The sequence below is a fragment of the Neofelis nebulosa genome, chromosome 10, assembly GCF_028018385.1.
Source record: "Neofelis nebulosa isolate mNeoNeb1 chromosome 10, mNeoNeb1.pri, whole genome shotgun sequence".
Taxonomy (NCBI): Eukaryota; Metazoa; Chordata; class Mammalia; order Carnivora; family Felidae; genus Neofelis; species Neofelis nebulosa.
This window is the reverse complement of record NC_080791.1, coordinates 22,899,622-22,912,970: the sequence shown is the minus strand read 5'-3', so window position 1 is coordinate 22,912,970 and position 13,349 is coordinate 22,899,622. Positions and strand designations below refer to the sequence as shown.

The 13,349-nt window shown below is 42.9% G+C and overlaps 1 protein-coding gene across 4 annotated transcripts in view; it reads left to right on the top strand.

The window, feature by feature from the left end:
* Positions 1 to 227: 227 nt before the first annotated feature.
* Positions 228 to 13,349, top strand: part of CDON (cell adhesion associated, oncogene regulated) — a 104,086-nt gene continuing 90,964 nt past the window's right edge. For 2 of the 4 annotated variants that reach the window (XM_058687250.1, XM_058687244.1), the window contains exon 1: positions 792 to 1,074. The gene's annotated coding sequence lies outside the window, so the exon portion shown is untranslated. Of the gene's footprint in view, positions 249 to 791; positions 1,075 to 4,210; positions 4,430 to 13,349 lie in introns of those variants that run through there. The other 2 variants (XM_058687248.1, XM_058687245.1) reach the window with 2 other exon arrangements.

Sequence of the window (13,349 nt, the reverse complement as noted above, 5' to 3'; positions counted from 1 at the left end):
AAGTTCAGTGAGATCAAATAACTCGAGGCAGGTCCAAAGGACGAGGTGGGAAGACTCTGGGACCAAAGACCAGGATAGTTTCACCAGGTGACACTGAGCCTCTCCTAGTCTCTTGAGTTTTGCTACCTGCTTGCGTGTATATGAATGCACGGCGGGATGCAGCTGCTTAAGAAAGGACGCACAGAAAGTGCTGAAAAGGCTCAGGAGCCTTAAGCGGCGGGAAGCTGGAATCCGAAGGCAGAGCCCAGGTAGGAGCCAAAAGAAGGGTTGGACTCACTGCCTCCACACACAACTTAGGTAAAGGAGCGAGGGGCGGGACCTGGGCGGGCAAACAGGGGAGCGTGGAGACCATTTGTGGACGGGCCAGAAATGCCGCCTCTCCCGGGGAAGCAAGGTGAGGGGAAAGTGAGTGCAGGCATCTTGGAGTCTCCGTGAGTTGCTGAGGCCGCTCAGCCTCACTGTCCTAAACCAAAGCAGAGACCGTACTCAACTTTCCTGGGGACGCTTTCCCGTAGAGCAAGCAGGAAGGGGACGAGGAGAAGCTCCTGGACGGAGCGCCCCCCCCCCTCACCGCAGATTGGTACGGCCCATCCCCCCGCCGCTGATCTGGCAGGCTGCGCGCGCACCCTCCGGCAGGGCGCGGGCCGGCGGGGCGCTGCGGCCTCTGCGGCCCGGTTCCCTCCTCCCGCTCCTCGCGTGCTGCTCGCTGGCCCAGAGCCCGCCGGTTACGCGCCCGCGCGCCTGAGCGGAGAGGAGCGCGGCCGCGGGGACGCGCCCCGGTGGCTCCGCCCCTCCCCAGCTCCCCTCCCCTGAGTCCCGGGTGCCCGGCTCGCGCGGCTCGGTGCGAGGAGAGCGGGGACCCCGCGCTAGCCAGCCCGCCCGCCCCTGCGTCCCCGCCCCGGCGTGCGAGGCGCCGCGCCCTCCTGCTTCCCTGCTCTGTGCATGGAGGGGCCCGTTCGGATCGCAGCCACCGCCGCCGTAGCCGCCGCCAGCGCGCGGGGGATGACCTGGGGGCGGTTTTCGGAGCCGGCTGCCGCGCAGGAGGTCCGGGGACTGAGTCTGCCCCGCTGAGAGGTGCGGGGGTGGGCCCGCCGCAGGATCGGAGGGAGGGGTGGTCCGGGGACCCCGGGCTTGGGGGCCACGCGGCTTGGGAGCGGGAGGTCCGCGGGAGGGCAGGTCGGTGCGCCCCGCAAGGCGTGGGGATCCCGGACTGCGTGCGGGTTCTGGGGAGGGCAGCTGACGGATGCCCACCGGGGAGCTGCGACGTTCCGCGTCCTCGGGGACGCTGAGCCACCTCGTGGGAGGAGGCGGGGTGAGGTGTCAGTAACACGATTAAATCTCTTTGACAGTGATCCGCTGGGGCAGGTGAGCTCCAGCGTAGCCGGGAGTCAGGGGCGCCAGCACGTTTTCCCAAGGGAGCGGAGCGGGGTCCCTCGCCTCTCTCAACCTCCATCCCGCAGAGCCCCCGCGAGAGACAGTGATTTATGTGTAGGGAGAAGCAAGAGAAATTTCCTGCACAATGTATCTTTCTCTTGCCTTCCCAGGCTCAGTGACTTCCCAGCCCCAGGGAGTGTATTTTTCCTTCTTCTCTGTAAAGCTTTCTGTGGATTGCATTATCATTTGCTAAATACATTACAGCTCGCTATTTATCTCGGTCTGCAGCTTCCAGACCTTTGTTGCTTTCTCTCCACATCTAGGGATTTCAGTAATAAATCACTGAGGGGGATAGATAGACTCCCTTGCCCTTGCCTTTATTGTTCTCCCTAACCCCACCAAATCAGGTGGAAGGCCCTCCAAGAGGAGTTCTTCTCCAGAATGCCTGCCTTTCCTGGTGAGGACTACAGAGGGTGGCAGGTGCCTTAAGGGCCGGCTGCTTTCCACTTTAGATCTAGAATTTAGAGAACATCATAACAGAAAGTCAGCCTCTGTGTCCTAAATCAAACACCTTGAGAAACAGAAAGTTGAACTAAAAGCTAACATGAGATTATTCTCAGGCCAGTGGCCAGCAAAAATGAAAGAGGCCAATTCTGTTTCCATGCCTCACTGGTACCATTGCCCTCAGACTCCCAGCTAACACCTGGTGTCCCTAAAGGTCAGTGTCACAGAGGGACAAGGTGGGAGGGGACCTGGGAAATAAATGGGTTTATTCTCAGTGTAATTCTAAGCATTTTATTACATTTTACAGCTCATTTTTTGAAAAGGAGTCTATTTTAGCTGAAAATGGGAGGGGGAATGTAGTTCAACTTTTTAGGACAAGATGAAAGAAAAAAATTCTGGAAATTTTAAATTAGTGCTTAACTAGAAAGCATTCTTAGGAACCCAGAGAGGCACCAAATACTGTAGTTTCTGTTATACACATGTTGAAATAAACTGCCTCATACTTTAAGTTATATGAGAAGGATGGAGAAAACCTGTTTCATTTTGTAAAGACGTGCCCTGGGTGTGTGCTTGGCAGTGGGTAGAGCAGAAACATTTATATTTCTATAAAAAACACACAAGTGTATATTGTTTAACTTTCATGCAAAAACTCGGATATAGCATTTGGAAATCTGTCTTTGTTTGAATAGTTTAGTCAACCAGGAAAATCAGTTACTAGAAGTGCTGTGCTATTGTTTGTGTAGTAACTCACTTGGGATGCTTTGATTGATTGCTATGGTTCTCATCAACCTCCTCTTCTGTGGAAAGTACTTAAACAGCTCTGACTCTCAAGCCGGGAAGTACAAAGAACCCTTAGGACTTGGAACATACTGATCTAGCTTGTGTAGGTTGGCTTCTAAAATCAGTCTTATCCTTTGCCTTCTTTGCAAGTAAGGAATTAAGTTCACTTCAAGATAGGATTCCCCCGCCCCCTGTCAGCAAGGTATATATAGATGGAGGCTTTGTGTGGAAACTTGTGTCATAGGGCTTTGCTCTAAAGCGGTCAGGTAAAATTTGTTGACCAGGTCTTCTGCTTTTCTCTTTTCCGCTTTGCCCTTATGCTCTCATAACTTTCTAGACGATTTCATTTATGGGTTTGTCAAAATATAAGTTGAAGTAAAAGTTTTCTTCTCTAGGAAGGTTTCTTTTGCAAAAACTTAGACTAAAAACTGGTGATTGTGTCCAAGTGTATCCTGGGAAAATGATTTCAGGAATTAAACATTATCTTAGGGAAATTAGACTGGGATAGGAACTTAAAAATAACTAATTGAAAAATTGGTTGTTTATAACATGTAATTACATTAGCTATGGCCTTTTAATTAGCATTTGTACTTTGCAGAAGGAAAAATAAGACAACACATCACAAGAGCAGAGGAGTTGTCTCCAAGGTAGTCTTTCTTTAAGATATATGGTCTTACTACTTAATAGGAACTAATTAGATTAGAAAGAGAATTTGGAGTCTGGTTGCTAAATAGATTGCTTTGAAGGACTTGATTTTATGGTGATTTTCAGTTAGTGCTTTTTTTTTCCCCAAGAAGTTTTGTTAATTGGATTAGATAATGTTTTATTGTTTTTATTCAGGATTTTATATTGTATGTAAATATCCTATTTATTTATAAACATTTCACTTATACATTTTTGTCGTGTATATGGTATTAATTCACTTTTAAGAGGCTGACAAGGAGGGCTTTGATTCTTCTCAATTAAACTTCAAAGATGGTATATGGAATATACTTAATGTCACTTTAAAAATATTGGATTACAATTAAGTGAAAAACTGGTTTGTTGGTTTTTTTTTTTTTTTAATCCTTCAAGTTTTCCGTCATTGTTTGTGCTCTTTCCCCCATTGTCAGGCTTAAAACATACAGTATCATTGTCATCTGTCCCCTGAATAATGGTCCTGAGGTGATATTATTAATGTGGCTTTTTAAAATCAAACTAATTATACTTGCCTAAAAGAGCCACATGTGTGTGATTCTAGCTGCCTGGTGCCTTTTGAGAGCCCTGGAGACAAGCTAGTGAATAGAGCTGAAAATTCATTCTGTATTTGATTAAATGGAACAGACTCGCTGCTCCTTACCCCAGCAGGGGCTATGAGATCTCTTGATCCCCGAAGCGGCTCCAAGACCCTGGGAATAACATTAGCGAGCACCTGAGGAATTTCTGCCCTGCAGTGCCTTTTGTGTGTGTGTGTGTGTGTGTGTGTGTGTGTGTGTGTGTGTGTGTAGAGGGATTGGAGCTGAGTGGTGATGGGGCGGTGGAAGGAGGGGGTGGAGAGAGGCTACATTAGAAGACTCCATATGTTAGCAGATCTAAAATCAAGGCATGACTTAACAGCTTATCTTATAAGAGAAAACAGCCCAACCCGAAGGCAGATTGCTAGTCAGGACTCTCTTACGAGCAGGACTGTGGTGATGTGTTTTTAGCACTGAACTGAATGCCACTGTTAAGTACAAAAAGTCACTTCTCTGCTCTCCCTCTGAAGCACAAGCGTCTACACGTTGAAGACTTGGTAAGTTTTCTCTGAATGATCTTTTGATAAATATATAAAATTGTGTTACAGTTTGGTCTTGCTGGTAAGGGCTGATGTATTGTTCTAATAACTTTTTAAACTGAGGGCAAAATCAGACTTTTATGTGAAGCACATTGCTTTGCAGAGATGAAATGCTTGTTTGAATAGGCATATTTCACTTTTCTCTTTTGTTTTTATACGATTTCATTGCATTCTTGTTACATTATTGAAGGATTTAAATTCATTTACGGTATATGTCTCTTTCCTGGTGTCTTATTGAGAGGTCTGGTCTTTAGTGTTTTTTAAGGCATTGCTTTGCAGACTTTGCTTGCAGCCACAAGTAAATGAAAATATATCTACCAAAAACATTCTATAAAGTCTTTGGAGCAAAATTTTTGAGAAACATGAGTGTGTCCTCCTCCCCAGCCACCCGCCCCCGCAGCTGCCCCAAATAATTTTTGGATACAAACATTTTTCAGGATATTTGCCCAGTTTGTTTCTTGTGTACTTTTCCAGGAAGGGCAGTTCTGAATCTTGGATAGTATCATTAATCAATTTCCATATTCCAAGAAGAGTTAAAACTGAATTTGAATTCTGGTGCTAGTTTTCCACTGATGTAGAACTCAGTAGTGTATTTGCTGGGCAATTTGATATATTTTGTTCCTGATTATAATCCTGTTGTGTGTCACAGTTCTCTCCATCCTATTACCATGTAGTCCTCTCCCAAATTCTCACAATACTGAGTGTTGGGAAAATAAAGAAGCCTTTTAGAGACTGTGTTTAATTTTTTCTCACCTTAATCCTAGCACGACCAAATTGAAAGGACCCTTGCATGCATTGGGGTCGACACTGCAAGTTAGCATTGTGCCAGTCTTGGTTCACAGGTTTTTAGTGGCTTTTGCTGTGTGATATATTTTGATGGCCAGAGATCATAAAAAACTACCCCTAAAGCACATTTTGTTCTGCCGAATATTGGTCGGAATGTGAGTCGGGACTTCAGTTCTTGAGAGCCAGAATGATGTGCCTTTCAATCATAGGATTAAGGGACAGTGAAGTTCCTTGTATCTTACGTCAGAGGGTAAAGAAATATACAGGTTATATGACTGAGCGTAGAAATATTCTGCTTACCGTTTTGTTGCTTGGAACTGTGTGGTTGACTTTATTTTTATATTACCCTACTACAAACAGCCTTCAAAAGTTGATCTACAAAGCTTGCTTTTCGGCTACCTATTCTTGTTAGACACTCGCTCACCTTTTTTTATTTGGGGAAGTGAGCTTGACCGAAGTCTTGGTTTCCTCATCTGTAAAATGGGGATAACAATAGTATCTCTTACCACGGTTGTGGGGATTACATGGGATAATGAAAGTAAATCGCTTGGAATATGCTAAAACTGTAACACGTGAGTGTTAGCTCCTATTACTTTTACTTAACTCCTTCTGTACATATTACTCTGATCCAGAGTTGGTTTAAGGACTAACATAGTAAGGAATTCTCAGAAGTTAGTAATTGTATGGGTACATGCAAGAGCTATAGATGTAATGTGCTCTTAATTTTGCAGTTGAACTGAAAGGTGCTTGGAAACAATGTTGCATTTTCCCTAGTTGATTGTGTAATATAAAAATGTACATGAGCGTGCAGTTAATGTACACTAAGTGCACAGCTGGATGAAGTTTTACATATGCACATATGGGTGGCAACTATTACCCAGATCAAGATCTAGAATATTTCTTTCACCTGGAAGTTCTCCTGGTGCCCCTTCCCAGACAACCCTGCCACCCCCATCAGGCAGCCACTGTTGCGCCTCATCTGACCATAGATTAGTTTTGCCTGTTCTCCAGCTATACTCGTAAAAGTGGATTCCTATGGCATGTACTCTTTTGTATGTGGTTTCTTGCACTGCTCATAAGGTCTGTGAGATTCATCCATGTTATTGTGTATGGTAGTAATTTGTGCTTTTTAAATTGTTACTTAAAGTTTTTGTGTGTTTTGAAATTGGTAGTAGTTCATTTTATCGGCACATTGGATATGTGGTCACTGGGAAAAAAAAAAAGGACACTTCTTCTCACATTATTTGAAAATCGGATCCTAGTGGCTAGCTTGAAAATTTACCATGACCTTATTTTTGTACATAAATATTAAAATGGGGTTGAATAGTTGCTCTCAGTCATAATTACATAAACCAAACCTGTTGTTAACTGTCCTTCTGTGTGTGTGTGTGTTTAGAAGGGAAGGAAGAGTGCCCCAAAACAGAGAAGAAGGATCATCTAAGGTAGCTTATATCTTTTCGTGCTTAGGATTTAATGCCATAATCAATACTTAGACACGTACAGAAGAGAGCACCAGCTAGCACTAGCATGAGAGTCTTAGAAGAACACAAAATAACGTAATATTCTTTTGAAAACAAAAATACACCAAAAATGGAAGAAAGTGGAGTAGGATGTGATGCTACAGAAAAATTTTGAAGAACAGGGCTGCTTGCTTCAAGAAGACTTTTGGCTACTAACCTGATGTGCTAAATAAAATTTATTTCAACAAACAGTGAAACAAGAATGCAAGATGATGTTGATGAATTAGAAGGTTCTTTGTTTGTTTGTTCCTTTTGAGGGGGTTGTGGTTGAGGTGAATGGTTTATTATATTTCTGTCCTTGGAAATGTTGATGAAGGATTTTCTGGGTGTCCTGCTGGAACACAAGCCACTTTTCTCCTTAGGAGACATTGTATTCTTCAGCTTTTGTAATTTCATTAAGTCTTATTGCTTCATAGTCCTTGACGCAAGGTCGTTCTTGGCATACAGCCACGTGCACGGATGGCTTCCCCCGGATCCCAGAGGGGCAAGCTGACCCCCTTTCCTTCTTAAATCAGACCCCCGGTGGCCCAGATTTCGAGGGGATGGGGGTTGAAATAGTGATAAATGATTCATCTTCTGCCCTGTATGGGGTACTCAAAAGATGCAGATTTTGTTTCAAAAGAAGGGAGAACTGTCTGTCAAATAGAGCTGCCTCATGATAGAGAATGCTCTTTTGAGGGGACACGAGCCCCTGATGACTGGACATTTGCTAAAGACACTGGGGAAGGGATCTCTTCCTTGGGTGAGAGATTGACCTACACGACCCCTTGCAGTAGTGAGACTCCATGAAATGGGCTTTTACTACGTAGTGATTCTACATAACCAATACATGCATGATTTTGGAGGGAGAAAAATGTGTCAAAAATGTCCAAACAGCCGCTGAGTCCATACATTTTCTCAAAGCAACCCGAGTTTAAAGTTGAGGACTGCCTCAGCTTGCTGGCTTTGTTCACTTTAAATGTAATTCTTCGTTTATATCACCAACAACTAAATGTCAGCTATTCTTTTCTGTCTTTCTTACATAAAGAGAAAATAGAAACTTCCCAGTATTCTACGTGGCCAGCATCAGCAGTGATAATACTTTCCAAGTATAGTATTTGCTCCCTCTTGATGTAGGTACACATCTGAGAAGTTTCTTGAGGCCATCTGCTGGCCCAGGTGTATTTCTTCACTCTTACAACAGGTGTACTGTAAAAATGAATAAATATACATCTTCTCTCTCTGCCTTCTCTCCTCCACCCTACTTTTCTGTACTTGAATTTCGAGGGAGAGAAATCACTCATCCTGGGGGGAGAAAGTGACTTACCCAAGCGAAAAAACTATATCTGGGATATTTTCTGAGGCCCATAGTTACTTAATCTAACCATGTACATATCTTGTATCTGTAAATATATGTTAACTCGTGTTAATAATTGATACTTAACAATGGCTGAAGGTAATGTAGAATCCCGAATCACTGAAATAATCTTTATTTTGTAAGCAGAAAAGTATAGTGTACTGAGTTTACTGAGCTTTTACTATTTTGTGTTCATGCACATATATAAATAAACCCTCCATTGCCTCCCTGTAACCTATAAGCAGGTCTGCTCTGTTACCATTACCTTTTACCCCTCCAGCCGCCTTTCCAAAATGGGAGAGGGGTGAGAGGAGATTTCGAATGTGTGACCAAAAAACCCAACTTTTGGTCTTCTGCTGAAACTGCTTCTGGGTCGCCTCCCTATCTCCAGTGGGGATTTTGCCCCCACTCCAAATCATCCATTTTTCTCCGTGTTACCAGAGTAGCAATCTTGCTAAAACATAAAGCCGATCGTGTGACTGCTCTCCTTAAAATCGATTTCTCCGGAGACCCTGAATCGCTCACTTCTTTTTTTTTTAATTTTTTTTTAAATTTTTTTTTTCAACGTTTTTTATTTATTTTTGGGACAGAGAGAGACAGAGCATGAACGGGGGAGGGGCAGAGAGAGAGGGAGACACAGAATCGGAAGCAGGCTCCAGGCTCCGAGCCATCAGCCCAGAGCCCGACGCGGGGCTCGAACTCACGGACCGCGAGATCGTGACCTGGCTGAAGTCGGACGCTTAACCGACTGCGCCACCCAGGCGCCCCTGAATCGCTCACTTCTTAAGGCCCAGGTCTTCAGTGGGGTGTACAGGTGCTCTACCTACTGGATGCTGCTGTCGTCTCTAGCTACTTTGAATCACTTGAATGTCCCTTGCTTTCTGTCTTGCAGGCTGGGAACTCTGTCTCTCCTTTGCCTGATACTGTGTCATCATTGTTTACATGTATGCTCATCCTCGTCTTTCTCCTTAAGGACAGATGATGTGCTGTCCCCTCTATGTGTGATCATCCCTCTCACCCCCTTACTCGCACTATGCCTAACGAGTACTATATACCCAAATGGCTGAATGTATCCGAGTGTTAACCACAGTGCTTCTGAAGTGTCACTGTGCTTTTGGATTTCTTGGGGGCTGTTTTTTTTTTCTTTTAATTTTTTTTAAATGCTTATTTATTACTTTTGAGGGAGAGACAGAGTATGAATTGGGGAGGGGCAGAGAGCGAGGGAGACGCAGAATCTGAAGCAGGCTCCAGGCTCTGAGCTGTCAGCACAGAGCCCAACTTGGGGCTTGAACTCACGGACCCCGAGATGATGACCTGAGCCAAACTCAGTTGCTTAACTGACAGCCACCCAGGTGGCCCTCTTGGGGGCTGTTTAAAATGATTTAATGAGTCCGGGGTGAATCCCAAGATTCTCCCTTTGTAGCGAGTTTCCAAATGGTGTTGATGATGTTGCCTGGACCCTACTGAGTAGCAAGATGCTAAACTGTCCTCTCTAGACCCATGTGTGATTTCAACATACAGTCTGCTTTTAAAAATCCAGTGAAAGTGGTGCCTGGACGGCTCAGTCGGTTCAGCTCAGGTCACGATCTCGCGGTTCATGGGTTCGAGCCCCGCGTCGAACTCTGTGCTGCCAGCTCAGAGCCTGGAGCCTGCTTCGGATTAGTGTCTCCCTCTCTCTCTGCCCCTCTCCCCCACTTGCACTCTGTCTCTCTGCCTCTCTCTCTTTCTCAAGAATAAATAAACATTAAAAAAGTTAAAAAAAATCCAGTTAAAGTCTGATTCTTCATGTCAAATTCAGGTAGACCACAGCTTCAAATAATGAAGATTAAAGAACGCTTTAGACAAAGAAAAAAAAAAGTTAAATGTCTCATTATTGGAATGTTTGCATGATCTTTTAACAGTTTTTTTTTCAATTTTTGAATTTTTTAGTGTTAAAAAATTTAAATGGATGAATTTTTAAAACGATTATATATATTTAAAATGTGTATTTTTCTTCTGTGCAACATTTGGCGTCTGGAGAGGTGATACCGAGTTTTGTCTGGTTTTAAAATACTCACTATCGCAGGTGTTCTCTCGGATATATAGGTACTAAAAAGTGCAATTCTGGTTTCTGTCTCTTGCCAGGGAAATGCCTGGCAGTTATTGGCTTAATGAGTAATTGTACACACGGCCTGCTTGGAGGTAAATTTGGCAAGGGGGACAGATGTTTAATGGATAAAATACTACTTTATCAGGCCATGCAATTACTGTAGTGACATCAGAACTTGGCAGCCTCTTTTATTCCAATAAAAACAAAAATAGCATCGTCAGCTAGGGAGAAGACATTTTTCTTGTCCATTTATTTTGGCTTATTTTCATGGTTTTGGCCTCAGGGTGTGTGTATAGCCAAATAACAACACAGTGAGTAACAGGCAAGAAGAATTAGGGAGTGAACATAGTTTCGGTTGAAACGGCCATGCTGTTTATCATTCACCTCTGTTTTAATAATTTAGACCGTTCCTCTCAGTTTGGTGACTAGGAGAGTAGGAGGGGTGGGTATGAGGAACCCTCATCCATAAAGTGGAGTTAAACTCATTATTTGGCTTGATATTATATAGCTCACGATGTCTTGACAAAACCTGACAATTGGCTTATGAAAATAGTCACGTGAGAGTAAATGTCTGGGTGTGATTACAAATGCGACAGTACAGTTTTGTAGAAAAGGTGCCATTTAATTCTTTTTATAAATAGCATCGTGTTGCCAGTCAATTCAATTTGATTGAATATAGTGTTTCCTCCCGCCCGTTTTCCCCTGTTCACTCTCGTTGTGAAATTAGATTTTTGGATTGTTACCATGACCTAGCGACCCCTCATAGACCAGGATTTCAGTTTTGTGTCCAGGCATCTGAATAGCAGGTCAGTAGATCCTGGGACCACTCGATACTGAGAAGATACTTTTATTGTTCTTGATAGATTGTTAAACTCCTGAACAGAACCATACTAAAGTCTATTCCATTCTGTCCATGATTTACTTTGTGGGTTCGTCTTACTGTGATAGCCTTTTTAAACAAGCTCATTTTATTTCTTTCATCAAATCTTGGATGTTCATCCAAAGTGGAATTACAAGTTTAGTTTTATAGTAAGGACTCTATAGTTCTGATGGGGTAAAGTATATTTCAGACTGTATTCTAAATAGATATTTCTGCTTAAGATGCATTTCCAAGTCCTATTATAATCTGATTAGGATGGTTCTGATCTCTTTATCCGTTTGTTTGATTTCTATTTATTGATGATTAGGCATATTTTCTTTATTTATGGTCAAATCCATTTTGAGATTAAAACACATCAGAACTCTACCTTGAATTTCTAATTTCAATCTCTACTGATCATGTTTTAGATTATTTTGTGTTTGAGTTGGGCTTTGACTGTAGACCTATGTAGGTCTTTCACATAATTTTCTTCTTACACTTCTTACATTTTGGAGCTAAGGTTTTTAAATCCTGTGGCTAACAAAAACCAATTTGAGTCATTATAAGATGGGTTGTTAACTGTGGTCTCCTATTAGGCTAGCAAACACAGTTGTCATTATTTGTTATTTCTCTTTTGTGTTTGAGGATGCATTTTAAAAGAGCTATTGTCGTAGTGGTTAGGTCTTAAAGTAATTTCACATTTGTTACTATGACAGCAGCCACAGTGGGGTTTTTAATCATACAATGCAGCTCGTGCAGAGATTGATATCAGCATTTTGTGGCATCAAATAAATTTTAGCCCAGGGATTTGACTACATACATCTTACTGTTGTCAGTAGGGGTCTTGTAGCCAGCTCCCAAAGTGGGTTTCTAAATGTGAACCTTCCAAGCCCTGGCTGTGTCCCATTCCGCGGGAAAATAACAAATCGTTTTAAAGAGAAATTGTCAGTGTTTTACTTATTTTGGGATTTCTCTTTGAGATAGGAGATTATCAGGGAAAAAAGATGAGGAAATGATTAACCCTGCAGGACAAAGATCAGATTCAGTGTTTTCTTAGCTGACTGCGCATACAGACAGAATACTTAATTAGTTGTGGTCACAGATGTCAGCTGGTCGTGGAATCAAATCAGCAGGCACCCCCTATCGAACTCCCATGGCCCTTCAACAACCAAGAAAGAGAAACTGAGTTTTCGGTTTTATCTTTCTGCAATGCAGGCTTCCTACCACCCCCGCCTCCCGCCCCCTTCATGTGAAATGCGAGTTTTCTGGATAAAAAAAAATTCTTTCGCTTGATATTTGGTACACAAAGGAAGTCCCCGTTTGCTTTGTGGAAGTTCTTTCTAATTCACTGAGAAATGCTAACCTCTTCTGTATCTGATTTACCTGGAGCGGATGTAAACTCTGGCAGTTTAACAACAGGTGACGAAGGAGTGACTGTATTGCTTTTGCAGACCAGGACTCTTGTCTGTCTGGTGTGCTGCAGCCTGGGAAAGGGAAGTGCTGTCCTGTGTGGGGTTGGAGTGGAGAACCACATCACCCGCCTTGCTCGCTTAGCGCCTTGTGAAGTCTTCCAGCGATGACGACTCCTGCCTTGCGGTTCTTTTTATTCCAGACGCAGAATGATCTCCTCTTTCTGATGGCGGTGTGTGTTTGTTTTTCTGCTTAAATGTACGAAACAGTAAAATTGTCATGAGAGTGGAAACCATGAGGACAATACGTGATTGAGCATTAGGATTGTGTTTATGAGAGTTTTCATGTAGTTGAAAGTTAGATCTTTAACATCTCTCTAATGCTGGGAAAGGAGGTTCTTTGAAACTGTAGTCATTCTTCCAAAGCTTAAATTAGATTATAATTGCACATTTGTCTGTGCTTAGGAAGAGAATAAAATACTTCTACGTTTTGTTTTGTTTTGTTTTCTCTTTGACATTTCTTTGACACTTCTAAACCACAGACTCTGCATTCTGGATTCTGTTGACCTCACAGAAGATATGGAAGTGAATTTTGCCTAAGATAAAATTGATTCCCTGGTGTCTTGTAGTTTTGAACTCTTTCCTCTACAGAGGTTACTTTATTTTTATTTCTAGCCACAGGGATCCTTGCTTTCTAGCACATTTCTTTAAAGCAGGCGCTTGGAAATTTCTCTAACAGAATGTCCCAGCTGAAATGAAGTTTGGAAGCCCTTTCCAATTCTATGTAAAATCAGGAAAATAGCAAAGGAGCTTTTTTTTAAAAAAAAATTTTTTTTTTAACGTTTTATTTATTTTTGAGACAGGGAGAGACAGAGCATG